Consider the following 19587-nt stretch of genomic DNA (forward strand, 5'->3'; position numbering starts at 1 on the left):
TGCTTCAGATGAGTGGCCCTTTTTCTCTCTGGTCAGTATAGCAGAAAGGTACAATTAAATAAGTTATGAGTAATCCTTAAATCAGTTTGCATGGATGATGACACCCTAGTCCCGTTTTGTATCCTCGCTCTAACCATTAACATTGTAGCACTATAACATGCTGCGTGGAAAGTGGACAGTGCAGGGATATGACATGTGAAAGGTGCAGGATGCAGTGTGCTGTTTAAATAATATCATGTAGGAGAACTTGGCAGTCATTTGTGAAGTTTTAAAGGTTCATATTTTTTTGAAAAGGTTTGTGGGCTGGTCTCCGTGACAAAGCAACACCTACACAATGATAAAAAAAAATAATTGTTAGTTGTGTTCTGTTTTACTCGGGACTACTTAAACACCATGTTACATGTATGGATTAATCCTCTGTTCATCTTTTTTAATTTTACTATGTCAACATTCCTTCTTGATTCATCCTTCAGTGCTGATATACTTTTTCTTTGTTTTATTTGATTCTTTTGCAAACCGTTGTGATAAAGTGGGGTTCATGGTTTACACTTATAGAAAGAGAGGATTCGCAACATAACATGGAGAGAGAACAGAGTAAGAGCATTTTTAATCATCACCTGAATGATGATGGTAATTTGTGTGTGCGCATGGATGATGGAGGTTATTACAGGCACCTTATTAGCAGTGCATGCATGTGTGTTTGGTTTAATTGCTCTAATCATAATAACCGTATGTAACTTAATGTGAGAGCCATTTAGCGTACGAGTCTGTGTCTATGCCTGTGGCATTTCCTCACTTCGCTGTGACTTTATTGTGACCTCATATCAGCTTTTCCACTGAGAAATAACAAATGCATGCAGACACACAACCACACCTGCTGAGAGAATCACAAAACACAGTGCAGTGGCCATGTAATGGGAAACAGATTGTCTAATTGCTAATTACTATCATACAACAGGACACACACATTGCACAGGTATGCTCTGCACGGTAACCTGTTGGGTGTTGGTTATCATCAACATCAGGCTACCTGTGAATATAGTTATCAGAGTTAACCTTCCACCACACAAGCTTCCAGCTTCCATCATGTGTGAAAATTTACCAACTTACCACTTTGTGCATAATTATTCTTCCCTTGATTAAAAAATATATTTAAACACAGCAGGATTCGCAAAATGTGTGCAAAGTGTACAACGACAAATTTGCATAATCAGAATCATTCGGCCACCTTGTTTTCTGTTCCTGCAGTCTTCATACATCCTCAGCCGTATTTCAGTTTATAAAGCTGCATGTTTGCCTCGAGGAAAAGTGGAGAAAGTGATGAGGATGCTGTCTGAGCCACTAGGGCAGGGTTGGGCAACTCCAGGCCTCGAGGGCCAGTGTCCCTGCAGGTTTTAGATGTGTCCTTGAACCAACACAGCGGATTTAAATGGCTAAATTAGCTCCTGCAGTTCTCCAGAGGCCTGGTAACAAACTAATCATGTGATTCAGGTGTGCTGACCCAAGGTGAGATCTAAAACCGGCAGGACACCGGCCCTCGAGGACTGGAATTGCCAACCCCTGCACTAGGGGGAAAAAGTGGGAGAAAGTGAGACTGAAGAAAGTAAAACAAGAGTATCTGAGGAGAGAGCGAGAAATGGCACACCTTTCCAAAGTGTTTCCTGGGGCGTGATGATAATAGTTCAAAAAAAAAGAAAAGAAAAAAAACAAGACTCACAAGACTCAGCATCGCTGATAGAAACTATGCTGAATACCGAGACACTCACTGTCACTTAAGCAGAAACAGAAAAGTTTTGACTTCAACATCAACGTTTCAGATTCTTCAGCATCACTGGGACAGTCAACAAAGTTAGACTGTAAGTGATGAAATCCAGTTTAATAAATGATAAAACAATAGTTTAACGATTAGAATAGGTTAAAACAAAACCTTTCAAGTTAGCATTTTGTGCTCGTCACATCTAATGTCATATTTCGGAGTTACAGGGTTTGCTTAATCCTAATTATAACCAATTTGTATTTATGGTGTATGCTGTAACTGTAAATCATGACCAAACGTATATAATAATAATCATCATTTTTTAACAATACTATTATTATTGTTTTTATAGAGTATAGACAAACAGAGTATGAACAATTTCAGGTAGGAAAATATTGCTGAGTCACAGATTTTGTAACCACAGCTTGCGTGTAGATTGTGTGTGTCTGGTGTTTGTGAATGAGGCTCAGTGTCTTAGTGGGCAGTGTTTCTTGAATGTAACACAACAAAGGAGAGATAAATAAGTAATATGTACCGAACACATATTTTTATTTAAGAGCGTATTTTTACAAATCAATATAGATACAAATATGTTGACATTGTCCTTTCCAGTAAGTCCTGTTTCTTCTTTGGTGCAGCTTTGATGACAAGTTAAGTTTAGAGATGCCAAAATGTAACAAACACAAAAGCCTCTGCTCCACAGAGGATGCCCTTAAGAATTCAGACAATCTTAAAATCCCGCAGCGCAGCCCCCATGCAAAAATGGGAAAACACTTCGCTTTGTCCATTTGATAAGTCACCGTGGGATTTCTGTTTTTGGACAGAGTGCCAAAAACAGAAATTTAACTAATAAATTAAAAAAGAAAAAAAAAATCAGCATGCAGTCACTATCTCAGGGGACAGTGATTAATGATTAATGATTTGTGTTACTGCTCAGCCTTTCCACCCTTAAGGCCCAGCTTTCAAGTTTACTAGAAAAAATGGAAAAAAAATGTTTTAATGCGATACATTCTTGCCTCAAATGACCAGCAGTGGAACACAGTCTGGTTTATATTGTAGACACCAATAATCGCTTCACCATATCAAAATGTTCTGAAGCAATTTTGTTAAAGTGTTGCCTTATTTGATTCTTTCCTTTCATATCTTTCATAAACGCAGATCGCAATAAATGCTTTAAGCGCATTTATTGTGTCAGCAGATGAGAATGATTCAATAAGTGGTTTGTTTTCAAAGTGAAGACGTCTGATTCTGAGCTTTTTGTGTAACATCATTATTTTTTAGCACCATCTTACATCAGTCACACATTGTCAGATTTGTGTTCTTTGATCTGAATTTTATTTTTTCTTTGTAGAGAAACTGAACCGAGAAACTTGACGGGCATGTTTCTGTAACAAAGACCCCCGGAGGAAATAATATAGCCTATAGCATTTAGTAGCACTTGTCTGGGCTTGTTCCAGATTCTGGATTGAGTCCTGCAGTGACTGTGGAGATTATACTTCATGTCTGGACCTCTAAAATATTAGCAATTCAGGAAGTACTTCCAAAAGTTAGGGTGTACAAATTCTAACCTTTAGATAGGCTGTTTGTTTTCCCCCCCATCACTTAGGAAAGTTCCTTCCCCTAACATTTGCTGTGTCTCTCATTCATAATGAGCTGTCACAACTCCAAGTTGAATAAGTCTATTCAAATTTATTCATATACTGGCTACTTTGATAACTGGCTGACAATATGCACAGTGAAAGTCTAAATAGTGTTGAAAGCCCAGTTTTAGGCAAGCGTTCGTCCTGGAGACACAAAACCAGGAGCAAAACGTGTTAACTTAACTTGTTTACTGTTCAGTATCCGGGCAGGCTGTATGTTGTCGTTTCTTTGTGTCTGATATAATCAGTGTAGATAAAGAGGACATATATTATGCTCTTCTGATCATCTTATTTCTTCTGTACATTTCTCTTACTGCTCTTCACATAAACCCAGTATTCCCCGTCAGCTCATTATCACTGATATATATCGACAAAATAACAGAGTCAGAGTCTACACTAAGGACGCCTTTTATCCACGTGGCGGTTGCTGTTAGATGTGAAGCGACAGATCAGAGGGGGGACCATGACACTGGTTGACATGCATGGCGACAGATGAAATTCACACAATGAGCTGAAATGTGAATATCATCTGTGTTCGCCGCGCTGCGCCCGCTCACACACTGCTGTTATTCGAATCCACAGGCCCACATCGGCAGCAGTTGCTATTTCGAGCTGCCCCGTGTTCATTTTTGTTCCCGTTTGCTGTGTTTGCTTTATTTTGCCTACTTTGATCTATTTCTAGTGTGATTTTTACAGCAGTTTGGTTGCCTGTTCGAGAGACGATGTGTAAACTAAACGAAGATGGCAAACAAACAAGATCTGTGAATTTTGTACAAACTGTAGGAACAAATGACTGTTTTTCTACTGAGCCTGTTATCTCTATATGTTTCTTTGGTGGTGTTGGGGGGAGTGAGGTGTGAGGCGGATATGGAGTGCGGGTGGACAGGGTGGGACCGGGATATTTCTGTAAACGGTCGGGGACTGTGCAATGGCTACTTGTAATTATTCAGAGAATCCAGAGTATAAAGATGGAAAAAATGTCCGTTATGACAAATGAAATAAAGTGTTATATTTGCATGATTTCCTGTATTTTCATCAAGCTAATATTTATGGTTGTGTATACTGAATGGATGTATTATTAACTTAATAATTGTTTAATTATGAAAATGAAAAAAACAAAACAAAAACAAAGCCTGTCACTTTCTTCTGTGAATTGAAATATATGGTTTCTTAGCTCTTTTATGACTAACTTAGCTGTTGCTGATGTTTCTTGTCGTTTGCACTATTCTTTACTGTCACTGATTCTCAATATGTTTCCATCAACAAGCGCAACATCTTTGATAATCTAAAATCGTGCAGCACTCTCGCACAGTTTATTATTTTTTCCTCAGAGGCACTGCAAAAAAAAAAAAAAAAACCCGGATCCTCTGAGCTTTCAAATTCCACCCTAACAAATCCCACTTTGAAACCTTTTCCCATGAGAGACAGATTTACATTTGTGAATCAAAGCTTCAAAAGCCACCTCCTCACAGAAACACTCCAAACACATTACACCAGACCTTTCCTCTAAAAAAAAAAAAAATGGTTGCCACGGGGGAGGAGTCAACAACATTCAGATAGTCTGACGGAGTTATACAAATTAGTCTGACAGGCTGACAATTTTTGTTGTGTTTAAAGTCTTAAAATGCAAACATGCCAGGGGAAGGTGAAAGAAAAGTCAGAACAAGTGAATTTTCATATAAAGGAAGAAGGTCCCCCGAGGCTTGGCTTTAGTGTCTGTAAACATGCTTTTTCCCCCCAGTGGCTTTTCTGGACTTCACCTGCTTAGATTTCACACTAACAACAGCATCATTGGTGCTGCAGTTGTAGCATCTTTGAGCCATAAATATTATAAACCAAATTATACCATATTATAACCAAAGAGTTTTTAAGGGGTAAAATATTGCAGTATTATATGTCCAAACATAAATAATTAATAATAAATAACGCGTGGACACAGTTACCACCATACAAGGATAATGCGCTTATAGACAGTGATTTACATTACCACACTGCTGTTAGCATCGGTTTAATGGAAAAATGCAAAGCAGGAGACAAACAGAAGAGGCATTTTCCCCTGGTTTAGAAGTGGCTCAGTGAATTCACCGCACACTAGTAAAGTGGACACATTTCCATTCGCTTTGTGGTTTTTCAAATGAGGTCATGCTTTAAAATTACAACCTCAAAAAAAGTCGGAATGGTGTGTAAAATTTAAATGAAAACAGTGCTGAAGTATTTTCAAACACACGAAATGTATGGCTTCAGAAAATGTAGCACTTGAGAAAAATATTACTCTTTTTGCAATTGATGACGGCATCAGAAGGCTGGAAAAGAAGGTGCAGCAAATAGAAACAGCTGGAGATTGTGGAACAATTTCAGAACCATGGTTATCAACATAAAACTATAAAGATTTTGAATGTGTCATCATCTACAGAATGTAATCCAAACATTCCAATAATCTGGGGTAATCTCTGTGTGCAAGGGGTATAAAAGAAACTACTGTGAGATGTGCTTGTGCCATCAAATTTAAAACGAGGTAAGTTCTTGTAGTTTTTTTTTTTTTTCTCACTTGAAAAATTCAAAATGTTTTCTTTTTTCTATTCTGAAGATAAGTTGGGACACAGCACCCCAACTTTTTCAGAACTGGTGTTGAACTATATGAACAAATGTACTGAGTCACCCACACATTACACCAATAGGAGCAACCTGGACATAGAAACTAATGCCATGAATCTCCCAACCCACAGTTTTTGTGCTGATGTTAATGCTATGTTGGAGTTCTTGAGTTACCGAGTCAGGAAACACTTTGACGCCCATATACGCATGGATAAGATGATGAATCACCACTTTTTAGTCCCAAAGCAATGACTCATACGTTCCAAAGTGTGACCTGCATAGGGGCACTCCAAAGTTAGTGACCTCCTTTGTGGTTGCTAAAGAAGCACTAAACCACTATTAACCAAATAAGTTACTGCAGCACAAGCGGGAGTTAATTATCATCATTGTTTATGTTTAACATTTTAACGACATATAGCTGTAAAGGTAGAATTCAGCGGAGGAGATCTGAATCCCCCGAGATCCAACCCCAAACACCAACAGTGGGTATAATGACACAAGAACACGACAAAGCAACGTTTGGTCTGATTTCAGTGTATCACGTTTCTGAGCTGAAAATGCTCTAGTTCTGTCTTTGCTGTTTTACAGAGCTTTCATCTCTATTTTTTAAGTAATGTGTCTTGTTTCTGATGTCATTGATTTATTTATCTGTTTTTCACCATTCAGATAAACTGATTGCACATTTCAAAATCAACAAAATCAACAGAACACCAAACAACCTGAGGCAAAAGAACGTTTTCATTTTCAGTACAGCAGAAAGTTAGGATTGACAGATGTTCTTGTATTAACCAAGTTCTCTGAAACAACCAGGTTTACAGGGTAATGCTAACAGGGGAGGCCAGTAATGGAGCTGATGAGGCTCAGCATCGGCCATCATTTCTCATCAGCAGTATTTCAGCTGGCTGGCAGTTGTTGGGTAGCACTCAGAATCATCACCCTTCATGGCAGGTGTGAAAAATGTAAACTAGAAAACATAATTCAAATGCAATAGAAACATAATGTGCACATAAAGCAGCGTTTGATGACACCACTTCAGCAATAATTAAACTCTAAGCACTGACACTGGCCACATTGTTGGACAGCTCTACCATCATCATACAAAAGCTGAACCTGTTGAATATGTGCCTCATGTACTCCAGCAATCTGAACTGCACTTTAAGCAGCACTGGGGCTTTGAGAGTTTTGTTATGCTGGTGTAATGCTGCCTGTGCTGGAAACAAAACTGGTGGCCTGCAGCATCAAGCAGAGATGAGCTGGTAGATGTGAGCACTTGACTCTGCCCTCCTCCTTGATGGGAACTCATTGTGTTCTGACCTTTAAGTTCCCCTCGATATCACCCTCCATGTCTCTCTCGCTGTTTCCCTCCCTCTTGCTATCTTGCTGCGAGGGAAGGGAACTTGACAACTGATTTGAAGCACTGCAGTGGCACCAGCATTGTGTTAAACTGCTCCCCACCCCACCCACTCCCCATTCATGTGTCCTTTTTTTTTAGCAGTTTATTCTAATATATTCTGTTTTTCGCCTCTCTCCATTTTACTGCTGCCCATCTTTCTGCCTCTTTCCACTGTTTTATTGCAAATGACTGAGAGAATGTTAGAGTTGTATATCAGTATGCACAGCATCCACCCCCTCTCTCGGCAGAAACACAGTATCTGGGCCACAGAAACAATGGCTGCTTAGGGCGATGGGACTAAGGATTTGAGACATAGTTCACTGACATTTCGTGAGTTCCTTGCAAAATGGCAGAAACAGCAAGATGAAGGGGGGAAAAGAGAGCACAGCAGAGTAGAAAATATAATCTAAATATAATTTTACACCACAGCACGATCAATATCACTTGTAAGATCAAGTCAATCGAGTTTACTTCAATAAATGCATTATTACACTGTTCTTTTTTTCAAGAAATGTATTTGATTTGGTAAAAGTCAGTGTTTGATTGTGACTTAGGATGATTTTGCATGGTTTCAGCTGTTTGTTTGTTTGTTTGTTTGTTTGTTTTTTGGGGGGGGGTTTACTATTTTCTGTCCGCTTGTTTCATACGTGGGTCCATTTCCATTCTGCCTAAAGCAACAGGGAATAAGCAGGACTATGAAAAAGTAATAGCCACATTCATCACTATACAGTATGAGAAAAATAGAAAAAACATACTGCTTTTGCACGACCCAAAGGTTTGTTCAAGGTCATGAGACTAAACCACATGTAAACCAAGTGACATTGCTGTTAGCAATACCTGTGTACCAAACTAGTGCCTACAAAACGTCTGTCTACATTAGAGTCAGCAAAAAGAAACAAGCCCATCCATCCATCCATCCGTCCTCTTAACCATTTATGCAATTTAAGTTTGTAGGTGGATGGAGGCTATCCCATCTGTAATGGGACCAAACATGGGATACTCCCAGAACATGTCACCCATCTATTACAGCGCGAACAGAGACAGAAAATCATTGAGGAGCATCATTTAAATCTATGAACTATCTGTTTACAAATGTAGGGAGGTTGAGAAGATTTGAAGGAACTGACATCCTCTTAAATGCACTGCTGGTATCTTCGTTAACAGCATACACGAGTTTTAATGGAAAGTACAATTTTATTGCTGAGTTGCTGAGGAAGAGCTGTGAAACAGTTGATGCAAAACAGAAGCAAATGAACATGCAGTAAGATATTATAGCTTAAATGCTGAAAAAAAAACGTTTGACGATTGATAGAAATTCTAAGTGGGAGATTAGATTCAAAATTATACTCAAATATATTCAGAGTAGATTATGCTGAATGATTGCATACTCAAACTATTCACAAACTTAATGTAGTTAATGTAATAAAATCCAATGAAATTCTTCTTGAGGCTGTCAGAATGAGCCAGGTCTTACTTTCAGAGAAAAAGTTAAATATGGAAATTAGGTAGTACTAATCTAAAGAGTTTAGTGACCAAAATTGATGGGTCTGTCTAACACCACTGGAACGAGACAATTTAACTACACAGCAAAAGCATTGAACACCAAGTAGGCAAAGTTCTTTGTGTTACTCGTGCATAGGGTTGGGTATCGTTTAGGTTTTATCTGATACCAGTACCAAACCGGTACTTTTGAAACGGTGCCGGTGCTTAAACGGTGCTCAAACTGGTGCTTAAAGAATGGAGAACACAAAATTGGTCCAAAAACCTCTCATGTTCAGTTTTTTTTTTGTAAAAAGATAACAATGTTAGCCTTTTCAGCTGTTTTCCACTTTTTCTTTGGTCATTTTAGCCTTTTTGGCCAGGGTGAAGGGAGCATCTGCCATCAAACAAGAAGACAGCCGCATGTAACTACGACGGTGTTTGCTAGTTCACCTTACATGTATTAATTTAATAACGTGGTTAGCCTACTCAACGTAAATTACACACGAACAACATTAAGCTACCCACGCAGAGAAGAACGGCTGCTGCTGCCATCATCATCCGTCATCATTTCTGCTACACTGGCAGGGCTAGGGGCCAGGACTCTCCTCTTTGGGTTTTTGGGGGATGTTGCTAACTCCGGGTCCAATAACAGGCAACCCACCCACAGTAGATGTGCCCGGTGTGAGGTCTTGCAGCAAGCTATCAAATACAACGCATTTCTCGGCTTTTCGAGGTGTTACCTCCTTTGCACAGTATCACCTTAAAGCGCTTGTTGCAGGCTGCTGAGTTTGCATCTTTTGCTGTGAAGTACAGCCAGACTTTGACCGCTTCGCCTTGGGCGTTTTTAATCTGTAGCTCTGCTCTAAAAGAACCTACGTACCTAGGCCCGCCTACTACGCTTGCAAAGGTAAAATGATTGGCTAGAATCCAAAGTGTATGACATCTCAGGAAAAAAAAGCACCGAAATAAAGCACCGAAATGTCTTTTTGGTCTGGTTACTACCATTTATGTCAGATACCGGTACCCATCCCTACTCATGCATGAGGGAGACCGGACCGGAGCCAGATGTCGTTCCGCCCACTTGACCTCCGTCGAACTCTCAGCCAGGTTCCCTGTAGCACTCCTTTTATTGTGGTTACATGAATATGCATAGGTTTATTAACATATGATGTTTCACATAGGCATACATGCGGACAAAGAATACCTTGTCTGTGTGTCGTGTAGGTATGTGTGTGTGTGTGGTCAAGATGTGAACCTGTGAAGACTCCCCAAAGCTGGTGCCAGGAGTCTAGCGGTCCATCTAAACAAAAGGCTCTTATACTTAACCAGATACAGAGTAGGTGTCCTCCTATAGCAGATATAACCTCTCTCCTGACCTTAAGTTGTGTGTGCATGCCAGAGTGCTCTGGGAGGCACACAGAGTCTCCACAGACTACTATGGATCAAACCTCTATCAATCTACAACTAATTATAAAACTCTAAGCATATATGAGTAAATATTTCTAAGCATAAATGACAATCCATTATATAAACCTGACATTTCCGCCCTGTTTGACATTTATGCAAGAAAAGTTCCCAGTTACGAACACCTCATGTCTGACAGTGTCAATGCAAACATTTTTATACTCAGCATATGTCAATCACCCTAAATTAGTGTAAACGTACACAGTTTGACAAATGTATTAGCAGTCCTCTTATTCCTTATTGATCTCATTCAATGGCAAACTGCATCCTACGAGCAAACAAATGAATTGTTAACCGTCAAAATAAGAAAGTAACATTTTCAAAAACACTCCAGGATTGGTGGTGCTCCTCCTCTAGACATGTAAATCACACGTCTCTGCAGAGTGGTTTAAGTTCTGCAGGGCATCATAAATGTCTCTTCCAGTTGTTTCCATCACTGTCCATAGGACTAGAGTCCAAATGTATGTAGAATAAGCATTCCCATATGGAAAAGAAATAGTAAAAACATATATGATTTACTCATGAAAGTGGCCACTTTCTCATTACTTTCATATATTTTTTTAGTAAATATACAAAACATACAAGTTTCATTATATAATTTTTCAAGGGATCTTATATGTGTTTTCACTCGTGTATGCTTTTCATACAAGTTTCATACAAGACAGATAAAAACTTTATAAGATTTATATATATCTTTTCCATATGGGTTTAAACATACCAGGTGGTTTTGTTGTTTGTCAATGAGGCTTTCAGCTATCTCCAAAGCTGCAGGCCTCGTCAGCACTCTTGTTTTATGGCCTCTACTAACCCCCATCACCTCACTTCAGGCATTCATCCTGTGGGGGATACTTATGACTCCTCTACTGTCCATTCATCTCTGCAGAAAAACCCCTCTGTGGAAAGGGTGTTGGATCCAGTTATCTCACTGCTGTTATGATCCCAGTCTTCAGAGTGTCATCATATGCACAGTACAGTGACACAGCATTAGGTGATGTTCATAGGAAACTGCTGTCATCACCTCCATAGCTTCTGGTTCCTGTGCTTTTCACAGAATCATGATGTCATCCTCGAACTCCCTCTGCGCTGTTGATGGAGCTTGGCACGCTCCCCTCATCCTTCAGGTGCCCATCTGTTGTCCACAATCTCCTCTGTTGGCCTCTGAAAAGCCCCCTTGGCACAGCTCTCATTCCAACGCAGCTTCATGGTCCTTGCTCTGGCTCTGGAATCTTCTCATAATGACCAGTAGAGCCTCAAACAACCTTTGACCTCAACCACTGCCTGGGCTGTCAGCTATGCCTGGAATGGTTCTTGTTTTTCACTGGGCCTCTGAAGATTTCCCAGGAGATTCCTTTCAGCAATACTCTGACTGCTGCACCTGTATTTCCTTGCTAGGAGGAAAAACTTCTATTTGGAAAGCATGTCAACCATCATCAAACCATACTCTTTAATACAGTGAACTTCACTTATAGGCCATCAAAGCCTCATCTGAACATGGATGCACCACTTGCATAGGTTTAATACCCATAAATGAACTGTTAATCCCACAAATCACTGCAAAAATCATATAACACATAGTTTCATATTAATTCTGGACCCCTCCTCTTGATGCATGGACACTCCCATGAGTCAACTCATCAAAACTAGATTCCTGTCTTAAAGAAAAAGGGTAGTTAGATCATGTCCCAGGCAACATCAGGGTGTCTCTTCTTCTGGAGCCGCACCACCCCGGACCTATAACCCTGCAATAAAAAATGTTAGTGTGTTTTGCATATTAAGTTTGCTTGAAACCTGGCTCCGCCAGGAGCCTGCATACACACCATAATGGCCTGGAAAACAAGATCTGGAAGTTAAATCAAACTTCACACTTATAAACAATTATATCATAAGAGTAATAAAGTATTCAGCATCAAAGACAAGTATCATGTGCGGGTTTTCTCAAATCCGTAAACTACAATTATTACCATAATTCACCCCAGACATGGATCATCCCATGTACTCAGTCAACATTAATATAATCGGTGTCTTCCTTAAGCAAAGTCACTCCACTCATTTATCACTATGAGCTCAATAGTGGCCAGCTAATGAGCCCCATATTAAACTATTCCATAAACACTGCATCTCCCATTTTTTTCTCCTGTCACTTGTCTTTCTCTGCTGAATCCTCTACACTCACTCTTAGAAAAACAAACATTAGCAACACACATGGACAATCCTGGTGGTCAGGCGCAGGTCGACAGGTTCCAGAGGTGCTATAAAAAGACCATGAAGTTAACCATCCATACCTGTGGAAAGAAGTGACACTAGTTTCAACACAGGGAATGTCTCACATGTTATTCACATTGTCAAAGTAACCTTCAACATTACCCCAACAACACAGTGTAACAGCATCACCAACTCATAACCTGTAAACACAGTTTTCTTCACACATAAACCCAGAAATCCTGTAGTAGAAAAAACATCCTGTTATAAATCACATGATCAAACACATGATTAGCCCTCTGCTGTAGAAAAGAGAATGTAAATGTTAGTGCTGCGCAGGTGTATACACACTTTCTCACAGTTACCTCTGTGAGCAACACAAGGTAGTGAATAACACCTTTGGTAAATTCAAAACACCCAGATAAATTACAGAAGAGACAGTTTTCTGGTCTCCTCCTGCTCCTGTAACAAGAGACACACATAGATATACATCCACAGCTTTGTCAGGTGGGGGTTAACTTCACACAGTGGTGTTACGTCAGTCAAGTCTTGTCAGCTTTTACCAGTCAGTCATTTCCCCATTTTTATTTTCACTCATTATTTATTCATTCCTTCTTTGCTGATAGTGGAATCGATTGTCACATTTTTTATGGTGTGGTCTGCTGGGGTGGCAGCATCTCTGCTGGGGACAGGAAGAGACTGAACAGGCTGATCCGAAGGGCCAGCTCTGTTCTAGGATGCCCTCTGGACCCAGTGGAGGTGGTGAGTGACAGGAGAATGGCGGCTAAGCTGTCATCCCTGTTGGACAACATCTCCCACCCCATGGAGGAGACTCTGACAGCACTGAGCAGCTCCTTCAGTGGCTGCGGCACCCACGGTGTGGGACGGAGAGATTTCGCAGGTCTTTCCTCCCCACTGCTGTCAGACTCCACAACAAAGATCTTAACTGATCAAACACATCCACAAATGTCCAATAACACTAATGTGCAATAATCTTTTCTGGCATCTTTGTATTTTTACTCAGTTGTATATAGCATTTGTATTCTATTTTTATCTTATTGTATATTTTATTCTATTTTATTCTACTGTATATAGTATTTTATTTTATTCTATTCTGTACAGTTGTGTACTGTATTTATTCTTATTGTATTCTAATTTTTGCTTCATAACTTTTGCACTGTCCACTTCCTGCTGTGACAAAACAAATTTCCCACGTGTGGGACTAATAAAGGTTATCTTATCTTATCTTATTTCGTCTCCACCCTCAGCAAAATGACGTCATTTCAAAAAGAAAAAGAAGAACTTTAGATCGGATTACCTCGCTGAATCCTATCCCATTTTAATGTGGAGAAACTCAGCGTTTCTGTTCTAATCGTGCAGATCTGCTCAAACAACAGAGAGTATCAAACAAAACTTTCAGTGCACTGTGAAAGTATCAAAATAAAAAGGCCTCGTTAAGTCATGACATGCTCCTCATCTCAGGAGGGTAAATCATACCAAACCTAAGTGGTAGGCTCAACTTTGCAACAAAAGAAAAAACCACCAGCTGAATTAATTTCAAAACATCCATCCATCAGCCGCACAACACACAACATAACCATAATGTCTTATTAGATGTGAGTTTAAACCCCAGGTCTGTGCTCTTCACTCATTTAGGACACAGACCCATTTTATTCAGTTTTCCTTTTTTTTTTCTTTCCCGTCATCACAAAACATGTGACATGTCATCAGGTATTTCACAAAACAAGTTTGTTCTTATGTATTCAGAGGTGTGTATCTGGGTGCAGGATTCACCCGTACATCAAAACAGGAAACTCAGTGTTTTAGAGTCTCCACTCTAACAGACTCCCACACATCCAATACACTTATATTAGAATTCAGTCACCTTTCTTTAACCTAATAGCGATCAACTAATTTGCATATCAGCTATTAACCCACCAAGTTGACAGGACAACAGAAATGCATGTTCAAAATATTATCACAAAGGAGAATTTCCTTCATACAGTAAATTACTTGTGCTGCATCAATCAAGCAAAAAGCATCTCCCAATTTACTATATTAACAACTAAATTTATTGTCTGATCACTGGTTGTTCAAACCAGAATCTTTTTTTTTCCCCACAAAAGTTAAACTGTTGTCCTGCAACCTAGAGAGTTAATTGTCAGCATTTGATAAATTCAGCATTTGATAACAAGCGTCTGTTAAATTCACACTATTTTAACACTGATGATAGATAACAAGCTGATTTTCATTGCATGTGTGTGTTATTAAGCAGGTTTAATCAATTTCTGAGGAGCTGCATCTCCAGCAGGGCATGTTCTTAAAGCTGCCTTTCCTACACACTTCTCTGCTATTATTTGATCATTTCTTAACTAATGTGCTATGAGTCCACTGCTCTTTGTATCACTTTTCATCACACTAAGTGACTTGGAAAAGATGATAAACAGAATCTCATACTCAAGATGCTGTCTAATCTTCATGAGCTCTCTTGTATTTGTAAGTGTTAGTAGAGTTAATACATATTCTGTTTGTGTGTGTGATTTTGTATATATTTCTCTTTGCAGTGTTTCAGACTCCTTCACAGTTTTCCCATTTAAGCGGTCAGTTTCATTTTTCCCAGGTTTGCTAACCCAAATTTTGATTTCCCACATTAAACAACAGCATTCTTCTGTGTTCTCACCTACTCTCACTCTGTTGTCTCTCCCACTTCAACAGTACAAAAGCAGGCAGTTCTCTTTCAGCTTTGTCCTCTGTTCCACTGTCTCTCCTTGCCATTTTACTGCAAAAGTGGCAAATGTCAAACTCCAACAGTCTCCTCAAAGGCTTTCTTCACAAGCACAGTGAAGTTGCAGCTTGCAATGAATGAACAAAAGAACAGCTAAAGCATTAAACTTCATTTATATATATATATATATATATATGTGTGTGTGTGTGTGTGTGTGTGTGTGTGTGTGTGTGTGTTTATATATATATAATAGGGGTGCAACAATACTCGTATCAATATTGAACCGTTCGATACAGTGCTTTTGGTTCGGTACGCATGTGTATCGAACAATACAAAATTTTTATTTTATTTTATCAACTTTCCTTCTGACGATGCTGTCTGTGTTGAGCGCTCAGTGGATCTGCGCTCGACAGTGCAGCCTAGGCGGAGTAGTCGAACGCAGATTCACTGAGCGCAGGGCAAGCTAGTGAGACAGAAGTTAAGCTCTCGTTGCAACATGGCAAATTGAACCTCCCCCACCCTCATTCAGATCTGGCGTTTGGAACTATTTTGGTTTTCATGTGACGTATGACCCTGAAGGTAAGCGCGTCATAGACAAAAGTGAAACAGTATGTTGGATGTGCCACGCAATGCTCAATTACATTGGTGGGAACTACTGCGTTAGCGCAGTTAGCTCGTTGACGTGTTGGCCGTCCAGCCCCATGCACAGGGCGATTCGCGGTAGCTCGTTAACGGAGATTTGCCGTGTTGTGGCGTTAACGTCATTTCAGATTAACGCTGACAGCACTAGTGGGAACACAACGAATATGACTGCACATTTACGCCGACATCATCCTAGTGCAAAGACAAGTGGAAGCAGACAAAAACAACAAGCACGCATGCTACAAACTTAACCCGAGTCATTTAGACAGCCGTTAGCACATGATTCTCCTTATGGGGACCTGATATGTTTAATATGCTGCTGAAAATATAGCCCAGAAGAAGCGTATAGTATAGCTTTTATTTTGGAAAGAGCCATTTCTCTGTAATAAACTTTCTTTTCCAAAGATGAGTGATTTCTCGATCAGATAGATTTATTTTTTTATTACTTTGTTGTTTCAGCAACATTAAATTTAAAAAACTGTACTTTTGAGTTAAAATATATATTTATAATTTTAATAAATGACAAATTAAAAAAACATGAACATTTTTTTGTATCGAAAAAATATCGAACCGTGACACCAAAGTATCGAACCGAACCGTGAATTTTGTGTATCGTTGCACCCCTAATATATATGTATATATAGAGAGAGACATTTATATGCTTGTAATAAGAAAGTGCCTCTTTAGTAAGAAAGTACTCTGAGTGCTCAAATGGAGTAAAAAAACCCCACTATATACTGTAAGTACCAGTCCATTTACTATTAGTCCATTTATTAACTAACATACAAGAGCCAAGCAACTCCTATTTACAACATGGACTACAACTGATAGGTATTATTTCAATATTGGAATGAAACTTGTGTCAAGGATCAAAAGATTGTCACACAAAGCACGATAAATCTGTGTAAAAGAGTACAACGGGTTACTAGTAGAGAGCTTATGTGCAGTGGTGTTGACAGATGCAGCACTGAGTCTGGAGGTGAGGTTTATTGGTAACCACCTGTTGTAGTAGTTTGAAAGAGCAAATGGACAGAGTTACATGTTTTTGGTCAAAAAAACTAACTCAAAATGGTGTTTATGTGAGGAGTTTTTGAAAGGTTTCTGTTGTTGGCCATTCTGCAGAGAAGATCGGGAAAGACAGATGTCTTCAAACTCCTTTCAAAACTTCAAAACTTTTTTACCTATTTGTAACCGTTTTTAACAGTTTTCAGAAATATGGAATGTGGCATGGCATTTTCCCCATCTTCATATATAAATCTAGTCAAAGAATCAAAATGAGATTTAACACTATCTACTACACAAGTCTAGTTGACTACATAAAAGAAACAGATAACATATAGGTAATACATAAATTAATAGAAACTAACACAACAAATGGTTATTGTAAAAACAACTGTTAGCAATGATACTTATCAGATGGGTCAACACAGAAAGGTCATGTTCAAGAAAGGAGAATGACTTTCTTTAGGTTTATGAAAGTTGTTTTGTCTTGAGGGATGCTCACTTTGCTTCTGGATTTCATGGAAGGATTCTTTTTTATACCTGAAGCTGGGTTGGGCTTTGGTGGAGTATCCAAATACAATTTCTCTTAAAATGGTACATGAAGCTATTTTCCATCATTTATATATTTTTATTTTTTAGTAATGACAGTATCCAGCTGGTGGGCCACAAACCAGTGTACTCCTACTGGCAGTCCAAGGCCCACATAAATGGGGAAGGCTGGGCGAGGAAGGGCATCCATCATATATAATGTTTACCAAATCAAACATGCAGATCGTTAAGAATGAGATTTCTATATTGGATTGGTTGGGGCAGACATTAACAATGAGTGCCTCCAGTGCTATAGGCCAACAGGGTGCTGGGTGAAACTGTGCTGCTATTGGGCGTAAACAAAGGAAAAGGAGAGGGGTAAGGCATGTTAGGAGGATAGGCAGAAATGTGAAGGTTTAAATGGAGAGAGATGGAGAGAGATGATTGATATGATGATGAGAAGAGGGGTAGAAATATCATGTGTCCATGAGCCCAAGTGTAGGAAGGCTTTAGACCTTAGAGCCTTAGCCTTAGAGGTAGATTCAAGCAATTCTACCGTGATGTAGAAAGGAATGGAAATGGATAATCTTCAAGGAAGAGCAAATAAGGAGTGTTGTGGAGGTGAAGAGGCTGTCATGAGTTTGAAGCTGGAAATCAAAGGGGTGGTACTGAACATGCGTATGCCCCACAAGTTGGATCGCAGTCAGAAGACAAAGAAGAATTCTGGAGCAACTTGGATGAAGTGGGTAGAAAGGGCCCCCAGCTTTAGTTACTGTAGTTACTGAAGCTATGCACGTGATCCTTTGATGTGTTTGTGCTCAAATGCGAACTCCATTTAAATCATTGTAGATTAGATTTGCCTCTTTAGCCACAATGGTTGCAGTGTTTTAATGTGTTTAGTGTCAGGACAAAGCAGTTACTATGTAACAGAAACAATAGTTTATGAGAGATAAGTAACTGCATGTTAATTATAGTAAGTCTAACACATCCTCTGTCTTTAGCACGCATAGAAGTGCAGGGGTTGTCTCAGTAAACATCAATAAAAAGAACAAAGAAAACAAAATCAATAAATAGAATATTCCTTAAAAGTAAATACTGCCCAGAAGACGATCTGCATTCTTGTTTACTGTGTCTTTGGCTTCTTTGTGGGCTACCACAGACTGGTCTTTTAATGGTCGCCTATAGAGAGCCAATGGGGCTTACACACAGAAAGACAGTTACAGTGATGCAGCATAGAAAGTCGATGACATTCTGAAGCTTCAAATGACACATTTTCTACAGCACGACTATAATTTGAGACCCAACAATAAGTGACCGGGTCGCAATATGCTTCTCTTAACTTTGAGTAAGACTAAGTAAGAGACTGAAGTGAGCACCAATGAGATTACAGGATACTGTTGCGTTCTTGTGCAGACACCCTGCAACAGCACTCCTAAGAGTTGAAAGCAACACGATCAACACCAGTCATGTATCATGTCATTGTACATGTGCAAAAAATAAACCCAGACACTTGGTTTGCACAGTAAGACACCAGATAAAACATGCCTGTCACAGAAGTATACCTTTCATTTATTTGGACCAGTGTTGGTCAAGTTACTTGAAAAAAGTAATCAGTAACTAATTACTGATTACTTCCCCAAAAAAAGTAATCCCGTTACTTTACTGATTACTTATTTTCAAAAGTAGTTAATTACTTAGTTACTTAGTTACTTTTTAAAAACACGATTTACAACCTGAATAGGTGATAAAGCAATAGATCTTTCAGCCCAATTCTATTTTTCTGCATAATTCATCATACAAAATGTAATCAAATGGAAAAGTCTCTTTTTAAAACTTGTTTTATTAGTTTTCTTTTAACTTTATGCATCAAGCAAAAATTTTATTATATGCAACATTCTCTGACTGGAAGAAATTTGTTTAATATTTAAACCTATTTTCTGCACATTCCAGCACATAATATATATATATATATATATATATATATATATATATATATATATATATATATATATATATATATATATTATTTATTTATTTGTGTTTACACTCACTCTTTCAAATAGATGCAAGTAAAACACAGCAGAAAATAAATAAAGTCAAAGACTAGCGGTCCTGTTGCTCTATTTTCACCTGAAAAGCAGGACTGGGTAAGCGGAGGTGT

Source organism: Neolamprologus brichardi, chromosome 6 (assembly GCF_056152115.1).
Source record: "Neolamprologus brichardi isolate AB-2024 chromosome 6, ASM5615211v1, whole genome shotgun sequence".
NCBI lineage: Eukaryota > Metazoa > Chordata > Actinopteri > Cichliformes > Cichlidae > Neolamprologus > Neolamprologus brichardi.